General features: G+C 31.7%; 2 protein-coding genes across 2 annotated transcripts in view; both read right to left on the bottom strand.

Annotated features, from left to right (window-relative positions):
* The window catches only part of LOC131852165 (latrophilin Cirl), a 352,107-nt gene extending 338,757 nt beyond the window's left edge, over positions 1-13,350 (bottom strand). Inside the window, exon 1 of the mRNA XM_059202808.1 lies at positions 13,102-13,350. The gene's annotated coding sequence lies outside the window, so the exon portion shown is untranslated. The remainder of the gene's footprint in view (positions 1-13,101) is intronic.
* LOC131851643 (uncharacterized) overlaps positions 1-26,985 on the bottom strand; it is a 147,117-nt gene that overhangs the window by 31,816 nt on the left and 88,316 nt on the right. The window lies entirely within an intron of this gene.

Here is a 26,985-nt window from a genome sequence, read left to right as displayed (position 1 = left end):
AACGAGATCGTTATGTCTATATTTCTGACTGACACTCCGGTGATAGAAACACCAATAACAAACCAACAATTAATGGAAGACATGTCGGTAGGCTAATCCCGTGCCATGCTGAATCCAAATATACCAGAGAAATGGTTGCATGTCTAATGTTACGGTAACGGTAACCACGTGAAAGTCAAACTCTCATGATACATTGCTAGCAATTAGTCTACATTACCAAAAATCCCCTTCCGCCAGACTTCGACAATTGCTTGACTGACTTGCTTCCGACTTCTATCTAGGATAATTTTATAGGGTATATTTATTTTTATTATTATTATAATACAACTAGTTTTAACATTTATAAAGTTTTAATTCTCACGATACTCACATTCTCACATAAGAGTTTCTCAACAGTAAACATATTTCATTCTCTTGAAAAGCCATTCCTACATATTATTGTAAACAGGAAAGATTTAAAACTACTCGACCTACATGAATGATATTTAACAGACAAATAAACATGCTCTAAGTATAGAAATGAAATATGGATGAGTATGAACTCTACATAATAACATAGAATAACAAAAACATAAATACACTAGTTATCCACAAATCTATTCTCTAAGGCTTCTCTTATCGCAAAGGTATAATAGGGTGCTAAATCCATAAATTATGTAGCACTAACTTAGTTTTATCCCCCCCCCCCTCCTCTCAGTCCCACTACTCCATTGTCACTGGTCACATTTTAAGAGTTAAAATTTCGTTGATTTATACTAAAACTAGTTGTGCCCACGGTTTTATCCGCGTTAAATTTCATTAAAAAATATAGCCTGTATTGTTTTGACGCGTAAGCTATATTACTGTAGTTTCAACAATATCCGTTCGGTAGTTTTTTCGTGAAAGAGTTATAAACGTCCTTACTCACAAACTTTCGAGTTTATAATATTATTAAGATTGAAATGTGACGTCACAAAATGTATGACCCTCCAATGGATGAGAAGAGGGATTACAGATTTCATGACTTTTCCAACTCCTTGTCATACATTGTCACACTTTGTCGAGCCCTCTCCTCCTTTATCGGATGATGTATGGATCGCCGCTAATGACGTCAGAATACCGTAACTTTTATACAACAATGCAATGCATGCATATAAACATGGCAAATCCAACCACAACGACTCAAATAAAATTCAATACCGATATCACATTGCTACAAGACTGTGTAATATCCATTGGCTTCGAATAAACAACAAAAGATTCTTGAGATTGCTGCGGTATCTCCACGACTTTATATAGATGGACCATTTTACTTGGTTTCAACGAGTCGCGGCCATTTTTACTATTTTTATTGGTATACCTTATCGTAATTGCCTTTACACGCCAACGCCTTGAAAAATATTTCAACAACTGTATATTACTGATAAGGTGGTAATACAAAGTTCTTGTTAAAGTGTCTTATTAGGTTATTGGCATTATATTTATCGTCTTTCGATATAGTCAAATCATTTATTAATAGGATATTTCGGCCTCTTGTACACGTCATATTTCATCACTAATTTTAACCTATTAAGATAGTAGTAATGGTCGTACCAAAAGGTATATGTTGATATATTTATAGTAGGTATATTTACAGGGAGGGCCACTCCCTTAAATATTTATTTATTTACACTTCCAAACTACTTTAGATTAACTAATATTTTTGCCTATACAATTTACTTTGTTTCCAATATGGTCGCTAGGACTCGCCCCGGCTGAGCACGAGGATTCAACATATTTACGAAAAATCATAAGGAATGATGTAACTGAAGCATCCTTATAAGTCTCTGTTGATGTGTGAAAACCACATGAAAATTTGTTCATATTTTTTTAATACTTTTTGAGATTATCGCGACCATATAGAGAACTTTGTTTTATAATAATTATTATTCAAAGAGTCAAACAATTGAGAAATATAATACGGAATTCCCTACTTTATAACCGAGTTGTACTTGAACCTGTTTTATTGTTATAACTAATTTCTCTTTATATGCAAACAAGTCCTTACAATGGCCGATGATTTCGCAGCGAATCTCTTGACTATCTAAACAAACCATCTTATTCATGTTTTATCTTTAAAAAAACGGTGGCAGCTCCGTTAGCTGTACAGTACCAAATTGGATGTCTATTTGTTTAATTCATCTATGGATTAATTAAAATTGACATGCCATTGTGACAGAGTTGGCGACGAATATTACAGTTATGTGCGCATGCTCCTACTAATTGGTGATGTTAGATTGGAGATTGTATGTGCTCGCTGTTTTGCTTGCATATATTATAATATTTTATTATAGTGTACCTTAACAATAGTATCATTAAGGTATAGGCATATTTATAGTGACAATAAATCTAGATAGAATAAAATTACAATATATTTGGCATATTCCTATAATGGTGACTATGGGTGTATCAGGATAACGTGATGTCCGGAAGGGGATTGTTAGTAATGTGGATGAATAACCTCATTGCTAGCAATATATCATGTCAGGTTGACCTCTACGCAGTTCACTCTGGAAAACATCACGTGAAGTTTCTAGTGAATTTGCTACTATGATCTTACTGACATAACCTCATGCTCAGCATACCATCTTCCACTGGTGCCTCGCCAGCGTATATCGTTAGCGCAGGCGAGTGCAACATTCTATATCATCCCTTAAAATAAATGTGATGTCCATGCATATAGGTTTCTTTCAGGTGGATTATCGCAAAAATGTTATTATATGTTTCTGAATAACATAACAATAACCTAACCTAATGATATATATACACGATTATAAGACAAGACAATAAATTGTTTATGTTATAGGTGAAGATTACCATGGTTTCCATCAGGTGGGCTTTCAGAAAAATATTATAATATTTTTGTAACATATAACAGTCACTTAACCAAATGATATGCGTACACGATTACATTCTAAATGTCATGTACATTAAATAATTTAATAAATTTACACCTTTCAGTTACAATACAGTTATAAATAAATAATAGATTAAATAAATAAATGTTCAGCATTCAGAGCAATATAATCAGAATTTCAGTCGTAAATTATACAGGGTGTCATCTATGATTTATAGATCTATCGCAGAATTTAATTGAAGGGACGTCCTGTTGACAATAATGAGCGAGCTGGCACGACAATTGACGGATGATGTATTGTTGGGATGTAATGATATTTTGGTAGAGCTCGAAATTGAGTCTGAATAATCTACCTATAATAATGATATCTCAGGACAATTGACACAGCGCCATCTAGTCCCAAGCTCAGTAGAGCTACTACTTGTACCCATGACGGGTACTACAACGACAACTGTTATTAATACATAGATACATTTTTTTTTGTAAATACATACATAATATATATATATAGAAAGCATCCATACCAATACCAAAATCACACTCAATATATAATTGATAAAAAGCATCAACCGACGAACAACTAATCATAAATTTATCTAAGTATTTAAATGTTTTTAATTTCATTTCTCTTAGGGGGTTATTACATTATCCTCGCTAGTAGTGTATCGCCCCATACTAGCAGCCTTGGTCACGAGCTGACTAAAGTCAGTAGCTACAATATACCCCCTCATCTCACTGTTGGTCACAATTTGCTATTTAATTTAGTGTTAGTCGCAAAATGTTACGTTAAACAATCTAAGACTTGCGACTTCTTAGATTTTATGATTATTATATGTACAGTTTGTGACATATCAACACAATATGACATTGTTTGTTATACAATGTCACCCCATGTGACGTAATTTAAGGACCGTGCATACTTACGCCCATGTTATATATGTACATGTGTACGCCATGTTCTTATAGTGCATTTATGACAATATAAGTCAGTGCGTTAACCTTGTGTTTCACTCGTCCCTGTCCGCATATCTATTAGCGAATAACACTATTTTTAAATATAGACCATGCAAAAAAGAAAACTATCTATAGGACATCTACACGCCACGTTTCTAAAGCGGTTGTTCACGATTTATCTCGTCTGAATCAATCCCAGACGCGTCCCGCTGACAATAATGAGTGCGTCATGTCATGTCATGATTGAGCCATGACGCGTGACGGCGACACTCGCCGGGGTGAATGTAATTTTAACTGTGTTTTCTCGGGACGTAAATGTGGGAATACAGATTATAAAATAAACATTTCGCATTCAAGGTTTAATCTATTTAATATATTTTTTGTTTATATATAAGAAGTGATTTCATATTTAGACAATAAATAAAATCTATACTAATATTATGAAGAGAAAAAGCGACAACGCGAATCTCTAAAACATCTACACTGTTTCAAAAATCCCTCCCTTTTAAAAGGTACTTCGTCGAGTGCAATATACATATATTTATATAAACTATAACAAACAAAGTTATATGTACACGATTTATCTCGTCTGAACCAATCCCAGACGTGTCCCGCTGACAATAATGAGTGCGTCATGTCATGATTGAGCCATGATGCGTGACGGAGACACTCACCGGGGTAAATTTAATTTTAACTGTGTTTTCCCAGGACGTATATATGAGAAAACAGATTTTAAAATAAAAATTACATGTTTAATCTATTTAATGTATTTTTTGTTTTGGTATATATAAAAAGCGACATCATTTTTAGCCAATAAACAAAATCTACACTAATACTATGAAGTGAAAAAGCAAGAAGGACACTCTGGAGGAAAGCAAGAAGGTGGCTCTGTACTGATTTGATTTGAAAAATCCTTTCACTCTTTAAAAAATATATATTATAACTAACAAATTATAGGAACCTAGGCGAAGTCGGGGTGAGCCAATACTTATTACAAAACTGAAATGTTAACATAGTACAAAACAAAATCTTTTAAATTACGCAACTAATTTTAATGCTGTTTTCAGCAATAGAAGTAGAGTGATTCAAGATGAAGGCAGTGGCACTCAATGAGGAAGTAGCCATTATTATTGCTAAAAGTTGCATATAGATGGCGTGATTGGTATCGATGGAATTCTTCATAGTTTTGCAAACGTTTTAAAAAACAAAACTGTGTTTTCAAAAATGTTTAATCAATTTTTAAAAAGTTATATATACATGTTAAAATGAAATAATGCGTTTAGAAAAGTAATTTTCATATATTTACTCATTTTGTTATTTTCCAGTACTTAATTACACTTTAATCAGTGCTAATATGGGGCTCAATGTTTTCAAAATGCTTTCATAGATGGCATTGTCGTCAATTTGTATCGGCATAATTAAATGTCTTTTTTATATTTTCCAATAATAAGCACTTAATATATTATTATTGTAAATTAAACATATAAAAATTTTTTAAGTAAATTAAAAATAGCCGAACAAGCAAGTAATAATATTTCCAATAATACTTATGTATGAAGTGTTGTCATATTATAAATAAATACATGTATTATCGTTTTTTTTTAATAATCGATAACAGGATTTTATTACGCATTATTCGATGATGCTTTTAATGAATCGTTGTGAACAGTAATTTTTCATTATTTTGTATTATAGCAGTGTTCCGTTTCAAAGAACGGAATATAGTAGTACATTATTAGTGTCGTTGGTTATTTGCATTTGTACTGAAAAATCGATTACATAATAATTTAAAATATCGAGTACGAATCGTAGTTGTCTTCGAATACTGGCAACTGGTAAGATTAAATTAGTATTTAAAAAAAAGAGAGAAATCGATCCTAATTCGAATACCATAAAGTTGATTTTCCTTTCTCATTAATATCATAGCAGTTTGTTTTTAACTTGCGTATGACTCTGTGGTATGATGTTTAACGTGTATTGTTATTGTACGGTGCATACATTTCAAAAATTATATTTTAATGTAGGTACATACATTACTTTCATACATTTCAAAAATTATATTTTAATGTAGGTACATACATTTCTTTCATACATTTCATACATGTCAAAAATTATCTTTTAATGTAGGTACATACATTTCTTTCATACATTTCATACATGTCAAAAATTATCTTTTAATGTAGGTACATACATTTCATACATTTCAAAAATGAACTTTTTATGTAGGTACATACATTTTTTTCATACATCTCATACATTTCAAAAATTATATTTTAATGTAGGTACATACATTTCATAAATGACAAAAATTATCTTCTAATGTAGGTACATACATACATTTCTTTCATACATTTCATACATTTCAAAAATTATATTTTAATGTAGGTACATACATTTCTTTCATACATTTCATACATGTCAAAAATTATCTTTTAATGTAGATACATACATTTCATACATTTCAAAAAGTATCTTTTAATGTAGGTACATAACACCCCATGTCAGACCCCTTGTATTTGGAAGAAACTTAAAAATAATGCCAAAAATATTAGATGAATATATTTTTAATACGAATATTGTTTTATTTTTGTTCATCAACTTTATCCCTCACTAACAATACTAGTAGTAGTACATAACCTGGTTTATACCGCTAAAGATATTGAAAGATATACGAGTAATTCAGAATGTTTGGCGTGAAAGCGAGACAAATAGACAGACTGAGTTACTTTAGCATTTATAATATTTTTAAGAATATCGCTATTAAAAATAGGGGTTGGTGAAAGACGGGTGAAAATTTAGGCGTGTATGTATTTTCAATGTAACATTATAAATAAAAAAAAATTGTCCATAATACAAAAAAATATTTTTTCGGGGTAGGCCACCCCTATGACTTAGGGGTATAAAAAATAGATAACAACCCTACCTCAGACCTGGCAAGTATACATATCAATTTTCATCATGGGAGAAATATGGCAACTAACACTGTGATACAAAATTTATATATTGTAATACACTACCACTAAGTAGATATATATATATATAGCGGCGCACCCGCCGGTAGCCTCGCGCTGTTGGCTCGTTGCTAAGCAACAGATACCCCGGTAGCGGTTGGGTAACGGGAGGCCGGCGGCAGTTGGTCGTTGAATACCGCACGCAGCGCAATAGTCTTACAACTTATTTTAATTATTTTTATGACGATCCAACAATATAAGATATAGCGGAATTCTCATTAGGTAAAAGAGGTACCCCTCTTCGTAGAATACATGAGGTATATACCAGTAAATTAATTGTAGCTAAAATCAGTCTCATACATATAACGATTGAAATAAAAAAACGTATAGCCCGATTTTGATACGTACGAGTATAAACGTATCAAAATCAGGCTATACGTATAGCGCAGACGCGTTACAACATATCAAAAAAAATGGGCATGGAATGTAAAATAAACCATAACATAATAGGTATATACATTGGCACATAAGCCATATCTGCAGAGTGTCGGCTAACGATATTATACCTACACATTTACATTGAATCTTGAATCGTCCCTAATGAGGTACACGATACAGTTACCTACATATCTATTATATACATATCTTTGCAAAACAGATGTCATGTAGCTGAATTGACTGCCATCTATTTTCATACTAAGCACCCACTAGTAATCCGAACTGCTTCAGATCTAGCGACATCTAGCGGCTACGGTGGCGAAATAAAATAGCCCGAAGAATAGCCCGAGTTAGGAAGGAACCATTTTCTTGTATGGGATGGGGTATCTGTATGTAATATTATGTTATCTGTGATGAAGGTTTATATATACAGTATAATAGACGTGTGTTATAGCATAGAACAAACAAAGAAATTCAAAGATTTGTAATTCATCCGAACGAAGCCGGGACGGGTCGTTTGTAAGATAATATATCAAGAATCAGACCTTACTACATTATTAGTAACCTGCACGAGATACTGAAAAAACTATTTATTAATATCAAAATACTGTGATATAATTTATATTATATTTGACGATGTAATGCCTCCTCCTTAAAGTCGATAAAACTCTATATATTATATATGACATAAATATAAACAGTCGAGTCAGTTATTGATTTTATTATCTGTACTTGTTAATCTTATCAACGGATTTCAGTAAGTACGTCAAACTCGCCAGTGTGAGAGCAATAATAAACTATACTTAAGTATCTATATAAATAAAAATAAATTACTGAACATATTAGATATTCAGCGAATCAGTTCAGAACGACACTTCCTATTTAGCTAAATATTTTTGAAAAGCATATTGGAAAGATTATTCTCGGTAAAAAAAGTCGACTTGTTGTTATTATCGTTCTTTAATAAACACATATAATATTGTTTAGGTCTTTTCTTTACTGCATGTTACAAAAAAAATACCTATATTGCATTTATTTTTTGGTATATGTACCCAGTCAGCAGGTCTACTCTAAAGTCCAATCTCAATATCGATTTCAATCCAAGCCATCTCTGTCTGTACTGTTCTTTTGAAACATAATCAAGATTAAATGGAATACATCAATAACAATGTCAATTAGTTCTTTGATTGAGTATGAAACACGGAATAAATACGTTATTAGTGTTTATTTTAAGATTGAAAACTGTGTGAAACTGCACAGGCCAATGTCATTGGATCGCAATTAGTTTCGGTTAGATTAGACCGACATGACAATGTTTGCGTGATCAATTTTTGAAAATCTAAAACCCATTTAGTTTATATCCCCATATAAAAAAAAATATTGAAAAACTTGTCATTCTATTGTTCTGTCTATCTCGTTATCATTTTATTATAGTATACACGTGCAAAGCCGGGATGGGCAATTAGTTTGGAATAAATATATCTATCTAGCTTCCATATTACCACAACTATTTTACCACAAAATGAGACATAAATCGTTACACGCATCAATATGGCGCCCGAAATATACTTACGTCGTAAAATTATAGAATTAGGTGAGCTATAAATCAAATTTCGAATACGCCTTCCAACTGAAGAATGTAACACAACATGCGTAGATGCATATGAATGTATTTCCTTACGCCCATAGAACGTAACCGGTGTGGTAACAAAAATCTTGCTATAACTTTTAATTATTTTTATATGTAATCTATTATGAAATTATATCAAAAATAATTTATTCATATAGGAATTATAGCCGATTATGAACGTCAAGTTTTTGTAGATTGATAAAGATTTTGTTCAGTGTACAGATTAAATTGAAAGAAACTGGCAAGAAACTCAACTAATTAATTAACTCAATTTCATTTTAAAAAAATCTGTTGATTTACATTGCACGCTTGTATATTATAGGTCTGTATAACATTAAATAAAAATTCCGTGCATGAACAAGTATTGCCATGCACGTTTGTCATTGAAGTTATCATTTAATAAATTAATAGAACAGAATTTATTTTTATACCTAATAGATAAACTATTTTGTAAACAATTTAAAAAATTCCGTCGCACTTATTTCATAGTTATTACTACTTTCAACGTTATTTTCACATTTATTATAACAGTCAGTAAAATGTATTTTGCGAGTCGGTAATTTTTCTAATCGCATATTTCTATTCCATATTTATATTGTTTTCACCTATAAATATTTGCAAACCATCAGATAGAACTCATTTCACTAATTACGAGAAACATTACCTTTGTTACCAGAGACTCACGTTTTACTCGTGAATTAGGTGGCAACCCACGGTAGCTACTCTGTGCTGCGACACATGTCGACATATGTTCGATTGTCGATGGAACACACGCGTTTCCGGACTTGTCTCGTTTTTTTTAACCATAAATTAACTTACCGCCAACTAACTACATGCCACGTGCGGTACGGTTTCATAAAAACGTGAAACGCCTAATAAACCTATTTTACTAATTGAATTGTTTTCTCCTTTTCTTGCAAGATTTTTTCGTCATGTGAACGAAAGTGACGTACATATATTTGACGCTTGCGACTAAATCGGCGGTTTCGTCTTGTATGAATAATTAAATCGATACTAATATTAGAGAAGGTATATTTGTCTGTCTATTTCTTATCTCTTCAAAAATGTAAATTTTGAAAAAATCAGAAACAGTTTGAACGATATTCGTGAGTATACAGAGTGCTGAAATCGTAACATATCATAATTTTTTGAAGAACTCTATCCGGCTATTTTAGGACTAAAGTGTAATTTAAATATTATGGAAAGACGTATAACGGGCGTGATGCTGATATGAGCCTTTTCCGCGTTTTATTTATTGTAGACTGTAGATACATTGTAGAACCCCTTTGATCCCAGGGTTTCACAAATCACATTTTAGCAATCGCTGGTCTAAATTACGGCTGGACTTTCATTCAAGTCCTAAGAAAAAATCGGTTAACCGTCAAATTATTTTATTACCTGTATTGTATATCTTTATTTATCATGAATGGATACAATTGATATTAGATATCACAAATTACAAAATTACGTTAAAATTTATCGTAATTATTTGATATCTAATCTTAGAAAATCCATTGTTTGGGTTCCTTAGACAAATAAAAGAAAACCTGTTATTAGTGTTTTATCTTTTATTTACCGTTTAATTATTGATAATTTTATATTTTCAGAATTGTTGGGTAGAATGAGAAAATAAATCGTTGAAATGAGATTTGTAGTCATTTGTTTGCTTAAAAATATATTTACAGTACAACATGCACATGTTTTGCCAATTCTGTCTAATACTGATTTTAATTATAATTGGATTACTTAAGTATATACTTATACTTATATCATTTTATATTTCAAATTATAGATTCCACTTTTCTAATACATTTGCAAATCCTTAAATTAATATCCATAATGAATTATTAAATTCAAAATAACGGTATCTGTTATTGTTTTATTCACAACTAACGCCATCTATTGAGCTTTCCTAATAATTTTAATAATATTGTTTTCACCGATATTTGTATAGAAATTAAATACGTCTATACACCTAGTAGGCACCTACTATTAGTATCTTACTAATATTATAGACACGAAAGTTTGTGAGTATGGATGGATGGATGTTTGATACTCTTTCACGAAATCACGTTTTCAAAAACAACTGAATGGATTTTAATGAAATTTTACAATAATATAGCTTACATTAGAATGACACACGCTATTTATTCTAAATACGAAAGTTTATTTGTCTGTTTGTTACCTTTTCACGACTAAATGACCGAACAGATCTATATGAAATTTGACATGAAGCCAGATTTTATAATGAGGATGGTCTCTGGCTATATTTTATCAAAGAATACAGACGAAGCCACGGGTTACAGCTAGTCAACTATAAAGTTATACATTAAAAGCTTCAATTAATTATTGAATTGTGGGCCTTAATATTAAAATGATTAGTTTTGTACTTATCTAAAGCTTTATTGACATCGGACGGGATTTCATCTTTGCGTGGGCGGGTAAGTACCTGCACACTGTACCTATATTAAGTATTGTAATATTATATGTAATTAGATTTTTTTACTAAAGTACGTGGGTAACAAGCATACGGCCCATCCGATGGTAAACGGATACCGTAGGCTATGGACCCCTGATACAACAGAATGGCAAACAAGCTGATGGTAAGTGGTAACCGATGCCAATTAGTAAGAAGTAAGATTGTAAGAGTAAATTATGTAGAGTAAGAAAAAATTAACTGGAATCCTGGCAAAAATAAAGCCAGTTCTATAAACGAAGAAAGTTTATTTCTTTTTATAGGCACTTCGTTACGATGATAAAGATAGATACGAAGATCTTAATAAGACGTCGTAAAAAATACATTTATTAGTACCAAATTTATTAGGAATATTTCTAAAAATATAAAACAATTAGTGGGTACAATCAAACCATTTTGATATTATTTAACATATTAATACAAGTTTAGTTTGTTTCCTTTATTAAGTACTTAGAAAGAACTAATTATTAAAACTTTTGAGATTTAACAAATTTTTATGGATATTATCAAAACATACTACATGCCCCTATTCCTGAGATTGCGCTATTTTTTTTATGGATGATAATAGAATATTGCACCCTTCTGCGCTAACGGTTTATGCTGGCGGGGCACCAGTTGAGGATGATAAGATGAGCATGAAATCAAATCAATTAGCCTATCTTAGCAAATTGCAATTTACCACGATGGTTTCCAGGGACGCGAGGAGGTCCCGACATGGGACATTGCTGGCAATGGGGTTTTTAGTCCACATTACTAACAATTCGCTCCCCCCTGAGAAAGCGCTGTATGTTGACAAATGTCATTTGATAAATCCCTTACAGTCGGCAATTATATAGTTTTTCCTTATACTTTGTAATAATTCGGTTAGATATAATGTGGTTAATATGTTTACATAAAACTAAAAATATTTTTAACCGGGTTTAACACTTTAAAAATAGCTAATAACCGCAAAATCAGTACTGATAATAAAAAAAGCCATTGCATGTGCGAAAACCATACTAATGTAATACCTATGTGTTTTTCTATCTGTACGGATTCGGATGAACGTACCTATCTTAATGAAATTTAACATGTCAATAGAGTGTATCACGGGAAAAAACATCTTTAATTCAAGAAAAGCAGAAAAACGAAGTCATAAAGCCTACTTTAGCTAGCATAGTGGGAACAAAACAAAAGTATGAGACAAGAGCGAAATATCTATGTCCAGCAGTGGACCATTAATAGGATATTATGATGAAAAACAAAATTGTGTAGGTACTATTGCAGTTAATAAGTTCATTTCGTAAAAGTTCATTATACATATTTACATAAATTTAAAAGGTACATAAATAAAACTGATCTGACTATTCGGAATATTCAAAACATTAGCGTATAGAATATCATTTTACTATATAAATTACGAGTTCTGCATCAATAACTGACCCGAATTAAGCTATCTAACAAAAGCTATCAAAAGATCATTTACTTGACCCGATGTAACGATTACAAGTTTGATGCAAGTACCGTTGTATCTGTAATTAATACTCGCCCACCCGACGAAGCCACAGTCCGGATTTCAGAATGTCTGAACAGAATACCTATTTACCCTACAGTGCATCGCGCATCTAAATGCAAATCTAGTAATCTACAAATCCAAAATCAACAACATAGCAAAAGCAACGCGTTACAACGCGATACCTTACTCGCAAACGAAAACGAATCCAGCTATCGATTTAACTCCACACTGGGGTCGTAGAAAGAATTTCTTACAACAATGAGCCGGTGTAACAATAAATACCTTAATGATATCCCGAGATCGGAGAGAAAAGGCGTCCGACGACGGAGGCCAAAACCCGTCCCACTCTTTTCAAGAGAAATCCACTATAGCATATCGCAGAGGCAACATCACAATATGAAATGGCACAATCTCACACGTACACTATAATACGAATCCACAACACTGGTTTACTTATGGTACAAAAGATGTTTTTCGTAACACAACGCGGCGCAGTCACTCCGTAAAATAGATACGACGCGGACAACAGCCCGGCACCAACTGAACTGGTTTTGCTCGGGCGGTCGGTGTCAGTGTTGCCAGATGACTATCTCACTTTCACCCTAAAGAAGAAACTCACACCCGCTAATATACAGGTTTTGGAAAAAATCCACTAAATAAAGAATGTATGTCTAGTAATTACAATTTTATTATAAATTAATGTAGCTCTTGTTGTGTTTAGGATCGTAAGTCAAATAATTTTATATTTTTCATTGCACACCAGCATCCCTCTGTCTACTGTGCTCGTATATCTTTAACTACGTAAACCGCCATAATTTTAACTTTGTCTATAACTTCAATTTTATTTGTCGCGTACATTTGTTTTCCCCAAATTTCCCGTCATCGCTAGAAAATGTTCCTAAGTATGTGGAGAAAACGCTCGCAGTGGGCATCACTGGTTGGTGTGCGGGCGCGGGGAACGGTAGACGGGACGGGTGCGTTGCGTTTAGTTCGGTTTTTAATGAAAATATTTTGTGAATAATGCACGTGTTATGTTTGAGTGCATCGCCCTAGTGGCGGTCTCAGCATTTTTGATTGAAGTGTAATACCTACGATATGATAGTTAATAAAAGTTACTATCAAACAACACAACGATCACACTTGCCCACGGAGGCTCGAGACTAGATGTGGGGTCTTTGTCTCCCTTGCACTTTACATTCAAAAGTTTACTCGCTTGCATTCCTATCTGAAATCAAATTTACAATTGTATTTATAGCTACTTCTTTTTATTAGTCTTGATCTAATGTAATAACAATACAAAATTGTATCATTTGAAAAAGAATTGGTTAGGTTAGTACATGGAAATACATCACATGATGTAGGTATATACAGATTTAGATTGCAAAAGCAACTCAAGATTATCGTACGAAATGATATGTGTATGCAACGAAATAAAGAAAGACTATTTTTGCTATACCTATATATTGGTGTTAAACATATTTCCAATAAATAGAAAAGGTTTCCCTCTTAATATAATTATACCTTTAATTGTCCGATTTCTATAGGTAATATGTAATATTTATGAGTTTGGTGTTTAGGCAAAGGTACAAGTAAACCACACCTTTACAATTAGACGATTAATTTGACAAGCCAACAAAAAAGTATATAATATTTCAAACAACCTTACGGAACCCTTTTATTATCGATTCACCCTTAACCGTTATTTTTTTTAATTTGATATCAGATAATAGTATCATTTAATATATTGAATGATTAATGCTCTCTAAAACACATTGAATGCCTATAAATATTTATGACGAATATTATAATATGTTATCTTAAGAACTTAATGAAACAATAATATCATAGTGACGATTATACTCTTACCATTACTTTCCAACATATCTACGTAAAAATGTATATTATATTAAAAAAACTGGCATCTTGATGCTCTCAATAACAATTAAAAACTTCCTGATGCTCTATGGTTTAGATCAGAAACATTTTTTTAACAAAATTTTTATTGGAAACTTAAGAGTATTCTGGACCAAGGACTAACAATTACTTAAATGATAGAAGTGTATGGTATTAGTTGTTCGTGTATAGGGTTTTAATGTAATATTAGACATATACGTATGTCTGTACAAAAATGACAAAGATGCAAGGCAATAGTTGTTCATGCACGAGATGTTCATTTGTAGGAATGTGGCCAAAACAATCTAGTTAAGGGTTAGTAGGAGCATTCGATGACGGCCTCGGTGGTGTAAAGGTTTAGAACATTTACTTCCGATGGTCGCGGGTTAAATTTCAAGTATTTATTAGTGTTTTCTAGACATTTTATGTATGTATTAAAAAAAAAATCTATTTAGGTATATCTTGTACATTGTCTAGTACCTACCCATAATACAAGCTCTGCTTAACTTGGGACTAGATGGCGCTGCCTGAATTGTTCAGGATTATTATTGTTATTACTATCATCATCATCATCATCATCGCAGCCCGGAAGACGTCCACTGCTGGACATAGGCCTCCCCCAAAGTTATTACTATGAATAGCAGAAATTATAAATTACAAAAGACTATTTCTGTTATAAAATCTTATTTAGTTGATACAAAATTATTAGCTCTGCGCTGATGACTTGACCGTAACCGTAAATAATATGCGCGTATTTAGGCCATGATAAAACTGACTTCAATAAATTCAATAATTTCATTTTCTGATAATATGTACATAAAATATGATATCAAATTACTATTTAATCCATTACAATCAACCAAACAGATATACAAAATATTAAATAAATATCAGAAATATGAAATTGGTTTTTGTAGCAGCGAATATTCTTTTTCTTTATTTATTTAGGAGCTTATGATCACAATAGTCAGCAAGTTAGCTTTGTCTTAGCTTCTAAATTAATTACATACTTATATATTTTATTTTTATATTGTATCTAAACTACTCTAAAAACAATTATTAATTTAAAATTTTATCCACATTTTATACAGATAGATTTAATTAAGATTCCGATAAATACATTGAAAAATGCCTAAATTATGTTTGTTTAAATTTATATACATATTCTATTTATATATTGTTTATTGTATTTTAAAGAAATGATTTACATATGTTCATTAAAATTAACATTAACATAGGAGAACTTTTGTCAAATAGAGATCTCTTCCAGTCAATCCAATATAATAAATATACAATAATAGATATCGACAAGTAATAATACCCAGACGCAAATAACACACTATGTTAATACTGCCTAAAATATGCCCTCAATTATAGTTATCTTGTTAATGTCCTATATATGATTTAATATATATTATGAATTTTGCCCAATACCACTAGAGATTAGTTCGTGAAATCAATTCCACGTAATTTGATCTAATAACAAAAATAAAGTCAGATTAGATTAGACATCTAACTAACTTCAACAAACTTCTAGTCTAATAAATTACCTACGTATTAAGTTTGCTTAATTCTGTCAACAAACTGAAATAACATTACATTTTTGATGACGATAATGGAATAATGTGCGTTTAACTCGGGTACCAGTGGATGATTACAATAGTAATAAATAAATAAATAAGCCTGGACAATTAACGCAGCGCCATCTATTCCCACGGTAAGCAGAGCCTGTGTTATAAGCACTAGACAACTAATATAAATCATAGATTTTTTTTTGTAAATATATTGAAAACACCCAGACCGACACAACAACAAACAATCATACTCATGAATATAAATGATTGCACCGTGCGAGGAATAGCCTCTGCAGCCACCTCCATGCCTACAAAGTCTACTTGTAGGCATTGAGGTCTGGTCTGGTCTGGCTACCTTGAATATTCTCTAACTGACTTCTAACAATGATTAACCAGAGACACCCTTACCGATACAAACAGTGACAAATCTACACAACAACGATCACCAGGAGATAAATAACGTGTTCCCGCGGGAACTGAGGAGCTAGGTCAAGGGTTTCCTACTGATCTAATACATAGCTTCCCTATAGCATATTTCAAATGTATTATTAATATTGTGAAAAGGAGAGTAACGCTTACAAATATTGTAAACTAGGTGCTGCACGCGACTTCGTCTAATCTATATATATGGGAAATTGACTATATAGGGAAAACTGTGATTTTAATAAATTTATCTCGATTTATCGAATCATTTGGTATAAAAATAAATATTCGGTAACTCATAAATACATAATCCCGGTAAATATGAAAGTATAAAAACATAGGCAGAATTAAACTTAAAGAAAATACAGTAAAATTAGTAGCTTACGTCTGAAAATTTAGTTGCTGACACGTTTAGCTGATAAAATTAGTAAGAGTAGTCTAGAGCAGGCTTAACAGTGTGAGCTTTTATACATTTTCCAAAGCTTTTAGCCGTAAGTGTAGGTAACTTTTTCACTTGTTGCACTAATTCATATAGACATAGGTCTTATTATTTATGTCAAGATCAACAAACAAAAATAGTTCAGTAAGAAAGACGAGTTTATTTCTTTTTAATATTTGCTTAGGATGTCATTCACAACTAACCTTCACACACACACGCGACTTCGTATCTTCTAATTGAAACAAAATAAACTTTTAAGTGAATCCTACTCTAATACATTAGTTACTGTACCCAAATGGGTTAAGCCATTTCCGAGATTAGAGAGAAACAAACGCACAGACAAACAGACAAAAATCCTAAGAATCATTTGTGTCCTGTAACGTTGATAAAGTTCCTCATATATCTTCCATATACAGACAGCGGTCAGTAACATTTTTATTATATACTAGCTAACCCCGCAAACATTGTTTTGGCTTATAAATAAAAATTGCTATTAAAAAATAGGGGTTTAAGGTAGAAGGGTGAAAATTTAGGGTTTTTATACGATTCGGCATTACAAAATGCATACAATTTTATAATGCCGAGTCATATAATATATATAACTATATGTAGGGTTGGGTAAACCTTATCATTGAGGAGTATGAAAAATAGATGTTGCCCGATTCTCAGACCTACCCGATATGCATGTAGTTTTTATGTAATTGAAATGGCAAACAATCTGACGGCCCACCTGATGGTAAGAGATAATTGGCCATATCAGGTTATCATGTGGAGAGATGGATGGACTGTGTGAAAGATAATATGGTAAGAAAGGAAGTAAATAACGCGATGACTGCGAACAGGGATGAATGGAAGCGAAAAACATATTACGCCGACTATAGAGAAATAAGATGACATGCTTCTTTTACTGTAACTTTACAACCTAACTGTACAACGGGTGATACATATATGGCTATCTGTGATGCGATTGTGTGATTTATATAGAACGGTTACCATCGTGTGTACAGCATGTCATTCCAGCTACGTAATCAAAATAGCATATCATTCGCTTGACGTTAAAATGCAAGGTTGAAACATATATTTTTAATACGAAGGCCCTACTCAAATCCACTACATGGACTGTTAAAGTGCATTTGTATAGTAGTATTATATCAGATCTATGTACACGGTGGATAATGGATCTGAATACAAAATACCACGTACGGTTGAATGAAGTTAAAATTACTAGATCGGATAATGTTCCTATATCCTATACTAGCTGTGCTTAATAGCAGTAACCAATACATATAGAAATCTACTTCCATATACTACTCATTATTCCATTTATTATTCTATATTGTACCATAACAACAACAAAATATAACAAAAGAAAACAATATTTAGAATATATGGGTACAAAAGGCGTTCTTATCGATTATGCGATCTCTTCCAGACAAGCTTTGAGTAGAGGAGAAAAGACAGAAGGTGGTGGATGGCGCATGCTGAAATATATATAATAATAGTATCTAATATATAAAATACATATACCTATTATACACATATACATTATACATAATATAAAGTAAATATAAATAGTATAGAAATATATCCACTTAGTAGGTGTGAATTTTAAAATAATAAAGTAAAGTGAAAGTGACTTTATTGACTCTATACAAAATATAGTGCGGAAGGCGAACCTATATAAAAATGGTGGATATACCCAATTATAAGAATAGAATAGAATAGAAAATCATTTATTCAAATTAACTTACATTGAAGCACTTTTGAATAGTCATAACATTTTTTTTTTAATCTACCGCTCATTCGGAATGCTGTCTCATCACAAGAAGAACAAGCAAGAAACTTGTGTGTTGCTCTTTTAAATAATTTATTCTTACTTACAATTTAAGTTTAAGTGTGTGAATACAAACCACCGATTAGCACTAATCAATGAAATAATAAAATAGTAAAAACATTCAATATACAACAAGTGGTTAAACAATTAATAAGAGAAAATAAGTCATAGTGATTAGAGCAGACCAGTCCACACAAGCAGCACCCGTTCACGAGTATGACGGATAAAAATGGTATTAATATTTTTATAATTGGTAAACATTTGTTTCGACAATAATTTGTTTGGAAATTTTAGTATGTCAGCCTCAGCTAATATGATCGTCCTTAAAGCTTTTTCACTATTATTTGGGGTCGGCACATATCATTAGCTTTTATAATCAACTTGGCACTAGGTATTGTAGGTGTAACAAAATTACGTATTACGTTAGAGGACTACAAAGAAATTTTGACACGGGTCAAACCACAGGCAACGGTTAGTTTCTATTAACAAACTTAATAAACATAAACCTTCAGGAAAAAGGTAGGTTAGACGTAAAGGCTAACTAAACAGCTTATTTCTAATATCTAAAGTTCAAAGAACATTCTAATGATGTATTTGTTTATGGGCATATCTACATGTAACAATATAATAAATATGTCGTGGACAGGTTGTAGAATCTATATATTAGAGTCTATATATAGATAGCAAAAACTTTGAGCACATTTTTAATTTTTACGGAGTATCATAATAATACTTAAATTACATAATAAAAATAATTACATACAGCATTCGTTTAATGTGTATATCTAATATTAGTTTTAGACAATAGAGCCTTAATAACGTTCAAACTAAAAATGAAAATTACTGATAAATGAATTTCGATCACATGTTTATTTTAATGGTTGAGTTTGCGAACGTGCGCGTTTGCTCTGTCAATTATGCACTGGCACATTATTATAGATAGATATTATTATGATATTATGGATTATTATAGATATCTCAATAAATAGCTCCGTCTTGATAATTTTTATTGATATGTTACAGATTATTTTACATTTTATTTTGGTATAAAGAGTAATTACAGTTACATCTACTCGTATATCAGTATATGTATTTATATAATAACTAGCTACCCACCCCGGCTTCGCCCGGGTGTATATGTATTTTACATATAAACCTTCCTCTTCAATCACTCTATCTATTTAAAAAAACCGTTTCAAAATCTGTTCGTAGTTTTAAAGATTTAAGCATACATAGAAACTGACAGATAGCGACAGCGGCTTAGTTTTATACTATGTAATGATGATGTTTTACATCTAGGTATCGGGGACGTTTCTACAATAGTTTGGTACAGTTCATATATTATATTTTGTATATAGAACTTTAGAATATAGCAATTATTCTATGACAGTTCTTACTGCATACTACTGTTATGTCAGCTCTAATGAAATCAAATTCAATCCACATGACATTTTAGCCGCTTATGAACGTCAAGTTTTTTGAATTAATATTTTAATATTATAAGCCAGTTTATTTACACTATGTACGTGTGTATGTATGTATGTAGGTGACTATGTCTGACATACAAAACAAACTCGTGCATGAACAACTACCGCCATCCACGTTTGTCATTTATGTAATCGTTTAGTCAGTGGTTTTGCTCAATAAATATGATTTATTGAAAATATATCAGGAAACTGAGTACCATATAGATACACACTCTTTCCTGATATGCATAATCATAACTATCATCCAATTTTTAAACTCACAATTGTCTTTTAATATATTCATACCGCTACGGTCTGATATATGTCGTAAATATATGTCGCAAACGAATAAATAAACAATAATCTTCACCAAATAGTAATTGAGGAAGAATATACATGCTAAAATATTACATTTCTTGCATGAATATGCAAGAAATGTAATAATTTAATTTAGTTCATAATTACTGTATCGGTATTATTTTTTCCTGTACAAATAAAAATTATACAAATCATACACAAATATTCAAAGACAAATCAATAAACTTGTAACACGAAATGATCAGTCATAGTGGAAAATAATAAAATCCGATAATTTCTTTGGAATTCTCCTATTCTACGATATGTACACGACATATGAAATATCGCGTAATGTTTATCCGTAAATTCCTCGAAATGACCTGCCTCCTGAAAACAGATAGGAAATCGGCTGAGCCTCCCAAATTCTTCTGTCTATCAGCAATCCGTTGACAAAATCTTTGTCGTCAAAGAGGGTATTTCTATAAAAACGCATTTTCAGAATTGCGGTGTGCCCCTTTGAAGTTAATCCCTGGATTTGGGTTCAACGTTTCGGGAGATTCCTTCCCGCTCACATTAAGTGTGTTTGTATGTAAATGTTGACTGTTTACTGTGAACAATTTCAGCATACTGTTTCTTGGCCGGTGTGATTTGAGCTCCTCTGGGCCGCGCGATCCCAATTGATTGTGGGATGAAGGGGGGTGGAATCGAGATGTCGAGGGTTCAACATACTTTGGTGATATAGCACGGTTGCGTCACTAGCGTCGCCATGCGGACGGGTATGTAATTACTGGAGGTTGCCGCCGTGATGACGTCAAGTGGACCGTCAAAAATTCGAAAATCGAATTGGTTTGCTCGAAGTTCATTTTGGTCAAAATATCGAGATTGTTCCTTCGCCACGGCAAATTACCACAGATTGTACAGATCTACGATGCACAGAATATTATATACCTCACACACTTTAGAAAGTGAAATACTTGCTTATTTATTTTAGACAAAATAAAAATTCAGAAATTACCTCCCCGTTAATATTGAGATTTTTTTTGTATCAGTACATTACTAGATATTTTTAACTGTCACATCACTGCCTTGTAGGTCACAGATTATTTTAGTAAAATATATTATATTTTGTTATTTGTAAATAAAATTATTAAAGTCTGTGACATTTAACAAAAAACTCGAAAACTATTTTAGAATGGTTCTAGAATAGTGTAGTATTTACTTAATTTTTAATTTCTTCTATGTAATAAACAATATATCAAAATAGTTTTTACATAAATGTAAGATATGTGTTGCCTGTTTTAATCTCTACCAATTTATATGATGCCGACCAAACTACTCATACGATGTGATGATTAAAAATTTATGCCGACATATAAATTTTTAAATTTCGAATTAGAACACATTTTTAATACTGGCCTGTCAATATACATATATGTATTATTTGTAATTCGAAATTTAAAAATTAATGTGTTGACATAAATTTTTAATCTTCACAGCATATGGATATGGGGGTATGATGAAATTTCGAATTAGAACACATTTTTAATACTGGCCTATCAATATTTGGTTACGTGGCCACAGTCTCTCGAGGTTATGTTAATCTTATTAGTTGTAAATTAGAATTCAAAATTTTCAAATTTCGAATTGGAAATAAATTAGCAAATCGGAGTATTATACGACCGAAATGGAGTGTTAAAGTTAATAAAATATTTGACCTACACGCGGTCACCCTTTAAGTACGTGTCGGACACCTGAAGGACGCTCCATCTAGACTATTCCAGATCAAGACGAAAAACCTCAAAGTTACAAATCTTGAAAACAATTACCGTAGTGTATTTTTGTGAATAAGAATAATGTTATTTCTATTTTACCTATTTATACCCTGGATTCCTTATGGAGTAAACAGAGATCGTAGCGCTTGTTTTTTGTAACATAAACTACCCTTGGATCATTCACTTTAATAACTATACACATGCATACATAAATGTTAGAGACTCTTGACTTGGATATAAAAAACTAGGGGAGCGGGGGGCACGTTGTTACAGGGGTAGGAAGTTACACGCGTTTTTACCGGGATTTTAAACTCTTTGATGGATATAATTTGACTCATTTGTGTTGTTATAACGTCGTGCACTAGATAAAAACTATCAATGACCCGGCAAGCGCCTAGGAGCTAGGTTGTGTGCATGTGTCTCGATTTCAACCAAGTAAGTAAAAAAATCTTTTACGAAATTTTTGATTCCTGATTCTATATCTTTTATTTCCTCAAAATTTTTAACCTTGAACGTTCATTACATATCTACCTTGAATTTAAAATATTATTTTATTCTGATATTGATATACATTAATGGTGACTTCAATTTATATTAAAGAACGTATCATGGGGCAAGTAGTTACAATTGTTTGGGGTAAGTTGTTACATGTAACAACTACGCTTAAGCTTACTATAAAATTGAAGAATTCGTTAACGATAATAATGTTTTTATAGAAAAACTTCAAATCCATAGCACTGACAATATTATCTAATTACACTAATAATGAGTGCGTGTTATACTGTAATTATTTATATAAAAAAGAGCAACACACAAGTTTGTTGCTCATTCTTCTTGTGATGAATCTGCATTCCGAATGAGTGGTAGAATCAAAATATGACTATTCAAAAATGCTTGTAATGAGTTTATTTGAATAAAGATTGTTCATATTTCTATAAAACTCGATTTAAAAAATATTCCCCCCAGTTGGTATAAAAATAATATGGCTGGGCAGGACTGGTTTCCTGGTTTTAAATGTTACAAGACTGTTTAAAATGATGTCTATTGTTTATAATATTTTAAAATAATAATAAAAAAATATGTATAATTAATGATTGTGTTTATTTATCTACCGTAACATCGTGCCCCGATGATGTAACAACTAGCCCCAATTGGGGGGTAAGATGTTACAATCGACTTGTTTAGTTAAATTTCCCATCGTGAAAAAATTACATACATTTTAATAATTTTTCAGTCATATTTTAATAGCTAAATAGACATACTAACTTTGCAAGTAATCCAATGTATAATTTGTTTCATAGCATATTATTTGTCATATTAACATTTATCTAAAAATTGTAACAATGTGCCCCCCGCTCCCCTACAAGAATATTCTGATCATGATTAGTGAATCTTGGCTGGAAGGGATTTCATGCGAAAATCATATGATGCATAGCAATGCATATTACGCTTTCACATTTTATTTCTGTATGTACAATCTTGCATTCGTTGGACATGAAATAACAAAATCTATAAAATTCATCATTGTTCAGAATTAATTGAAAATTGAAATAGTAATCTTTTTACTAAAAGGAAAATTCCTGAAAAATTACTGAGACACAAAGACTATTTATTCACAAACATATGTGAATAAATAGTCTTTGTGTGTATATTATGCAAGATCAGTATTTCAGTTACATTTAACTGATTATTATATTAATTATTTACTTGTCATGTATTACTTATTGTGCTTTATAATTTCCGATAAAAATACGAGTACCTCGTGTTTGTATCGGAAATTTTTTGTTACGCAAATCCTACTAGTGTCCATATTAAAATCGAAAAACCACACTTTAAATATAAGTAATATTTTATTTACAAAGTAAGGATAAGGTATCCTACCTATACAATCGTATTTATTTTATAATTGTGAACACTTCTTAAGTATTTTTAAGTTTATTACAAGATACGGCTATAAAATATTTGATCCAAATGTTAAAAAACCCGCATATTGACGTTAACTTTAGACAATAAAAAGTTTTTTGCATGTGAAATTTAATCTACAGTATTTGCTCATCAAGATTATATTTGTTTTTATCTTACTAATATAAACCGAAAGTTTGTGAGTATGGATGTTTGTTACTCTTTCACGCAAAAACTACTAAACGCTATAATAAAAAAAATATGTAAATTGGATAAATGTGATTGACAAAGGAATAATATTTTTATTTATTTTTCTATCTTTATTAATTATATCTTATAATAGCCCGCGGTTTTACCCGTGTTAAATTTCAATATATATCTTAATAAAAAAATAAAGCCTATGTGTTATTCTGATCCATAAGCTATATTAATGTAAAGTTTCATCAAAATCCATTTAGTGGTTTGGTGTGAAAAAAGTAATAAATACTCATTCTCAAAAACTTTCGCTTGTATGATATTATTAATTTTTTTCTATGCTGTTTGTGGGACCTCTATGACTGTGATCCCAGATGAGGTAGGCAGAGGCATCATTAACTGCAGTCGTCGTGGTGAATTTAACACTTGACATTCTTTTATTTCACTGAGTATATATGAACCCAACGAGTCACGCAGTTTCTCGGACTAATTTTAAATTGTTAACGGTATTGCTTCAGCCAGATTCGAAATCTCGTCCTTTCGGTATAAATCAGCGTACTAACCACTAAGCAACGGCACTTATGAGGCACGAAGTTTTATTAATTTCTATAAAAACACCGTATAATGAGACAATAAAAAGCTTTTCCGATATTTAATTTAACGTAAAGTTTTTGCCAATCAAATTTATATTTGTTTTTAATTTTAATAATCATGACGTCCAGAAACTCATAATTATCTTCAGACAGGTTTATGTGGTATTTTTTATTTGCATATATACTGTAATTTGTATCATACTTGATACTTTTAATTTTTAAAATGGTACCATTTTGGATTTTAGAGTATCATGTATGGTAGAAATAACTTCTCACTCGAATCGGTGCCGTTCAGTAGAGCTGTAAAAGTTATGACAAAGGAAAAAAAACGTACCACTTACTAAACTATGTACGAGTAAACAGTACTCTGTTTTCTTATTTAACTATAGTTCCTATATGCGTAAGGAAACTCAAATCAATAAAATATCATCATCATTGCCTTGTTTTGATCCTATTTTGGGGTTGGTTCATCATATCATATTCCACTAATTCCTATCAGATCTGATGTCAGAGCTTATTCTCCTTTCATTTTTCACACAATTCCTCCATCTTTTCGGTTGTCCTCTTCCTCTCCAAACAGCCACATTCATGTGAAATAGTTTAAGACATCGTCGCTTCTCCGCACAACATGTCCGTCAACAAAACATAAGATAGTGAAGTTACGTGTATGGGAGGTACAACTTCTTTGAATTAGAATTTTAAAGTTTGCCATTAGGTTGGCTCTCAGTTTGTTTGCCATTCGAATTACGTAGTTCTAGATCCGAGATCGACAGTTGTTTCTTTTAAATGCGAGTAAAATCGCAGAAAAAAAGGTAGTGTTGTAAAAGTGTTACCTGCAGTTTTGAAGGAAATCCGCAAACCCGTAGAATCTTCTGATTGAATTTTTCAACTTAATCATTTGAATGTATAGTATGTAGGTATACTTGCTTTATTATTTGTCACTTCGGGTTTTATTCGTAATTGGCACTCAAGCCTTTTTGTATTATTTACTTCATTGATATACTCTTTATTGACAGGAATGAAAGTCAACAACTTAATAGGAAAATTAGTTAATTTTAGCACAAACGTCGATCTTATCGCTTAAGCAACCTCTACCTTTCCATTATCTTCTTCTTCCTATTACTAAGATGCTGCTATCTTAAGTAGCTTATTTAAATTTAGTAACTAATTAGCCCCTGTTTCATAATTGTGGTTTGGATTCCTCTGTATATTTTTTAAATTCCTGTGCATCTTTGTGACTTTTATTAATTTATTAATTAAATTGAGTGTTTTTAGGGTTTCCATGACATTGTACCAAATGTCAATATTAATTTTATCTCCAACTTCCTCTGTAATATTGTCACAAGATTCTATCATTTTGGGAAAGGGATTACTAGCTTTTAGTATTGCCATATATCTGTTTATTTTTTTGTTTATCCCTCCTTTAGGGCTAACTGATCTGCTAGACTATTTCTCATTCCATACCATCATCCACTTCGGTACATTTCACAATTAGTATATGATAGAGCAGATTTTTTTATGCTTTTAGCCCCATTGCCATGTATCTGTTTCAGTTTTACTGTATCTCTCATTTAGGGCTAACGAAGGGTATTTCCCGGTTCGAACGGCCCAATCGAGCTGAACAACCACGTGTGGACGTACAGCTTGCTCTACCACTTCTAAACCATCTCAAATTCTACTGAAATGATGACGAAAATAATAATTATCTATAATAATCATTCTAGAAACTTGTTTGGTTTTAGCCATTTTTAATATCATTAAATCTAATGTAAGTCTAT

This window comes from Achroia grisella, unplaced genomic scaffold (assembly GCF_030625045.1).
Source record: "Achroia grisella isolate CSIRO2021 unplaced genomic scaffold, CSIRO_AGI_Agris_v1 utg1174, whole genome shotgun sequence".
NCBI lineage: Eukaryota > Metazoa > Arthropoda > Insecta > Lepidoptera > Pyralidae > Achroia > Achroia grisella.
Note: the sequence above shows the minus strand (reverse complement) of the source record. Positions and strands in the feature narration are given on the sequence as shown.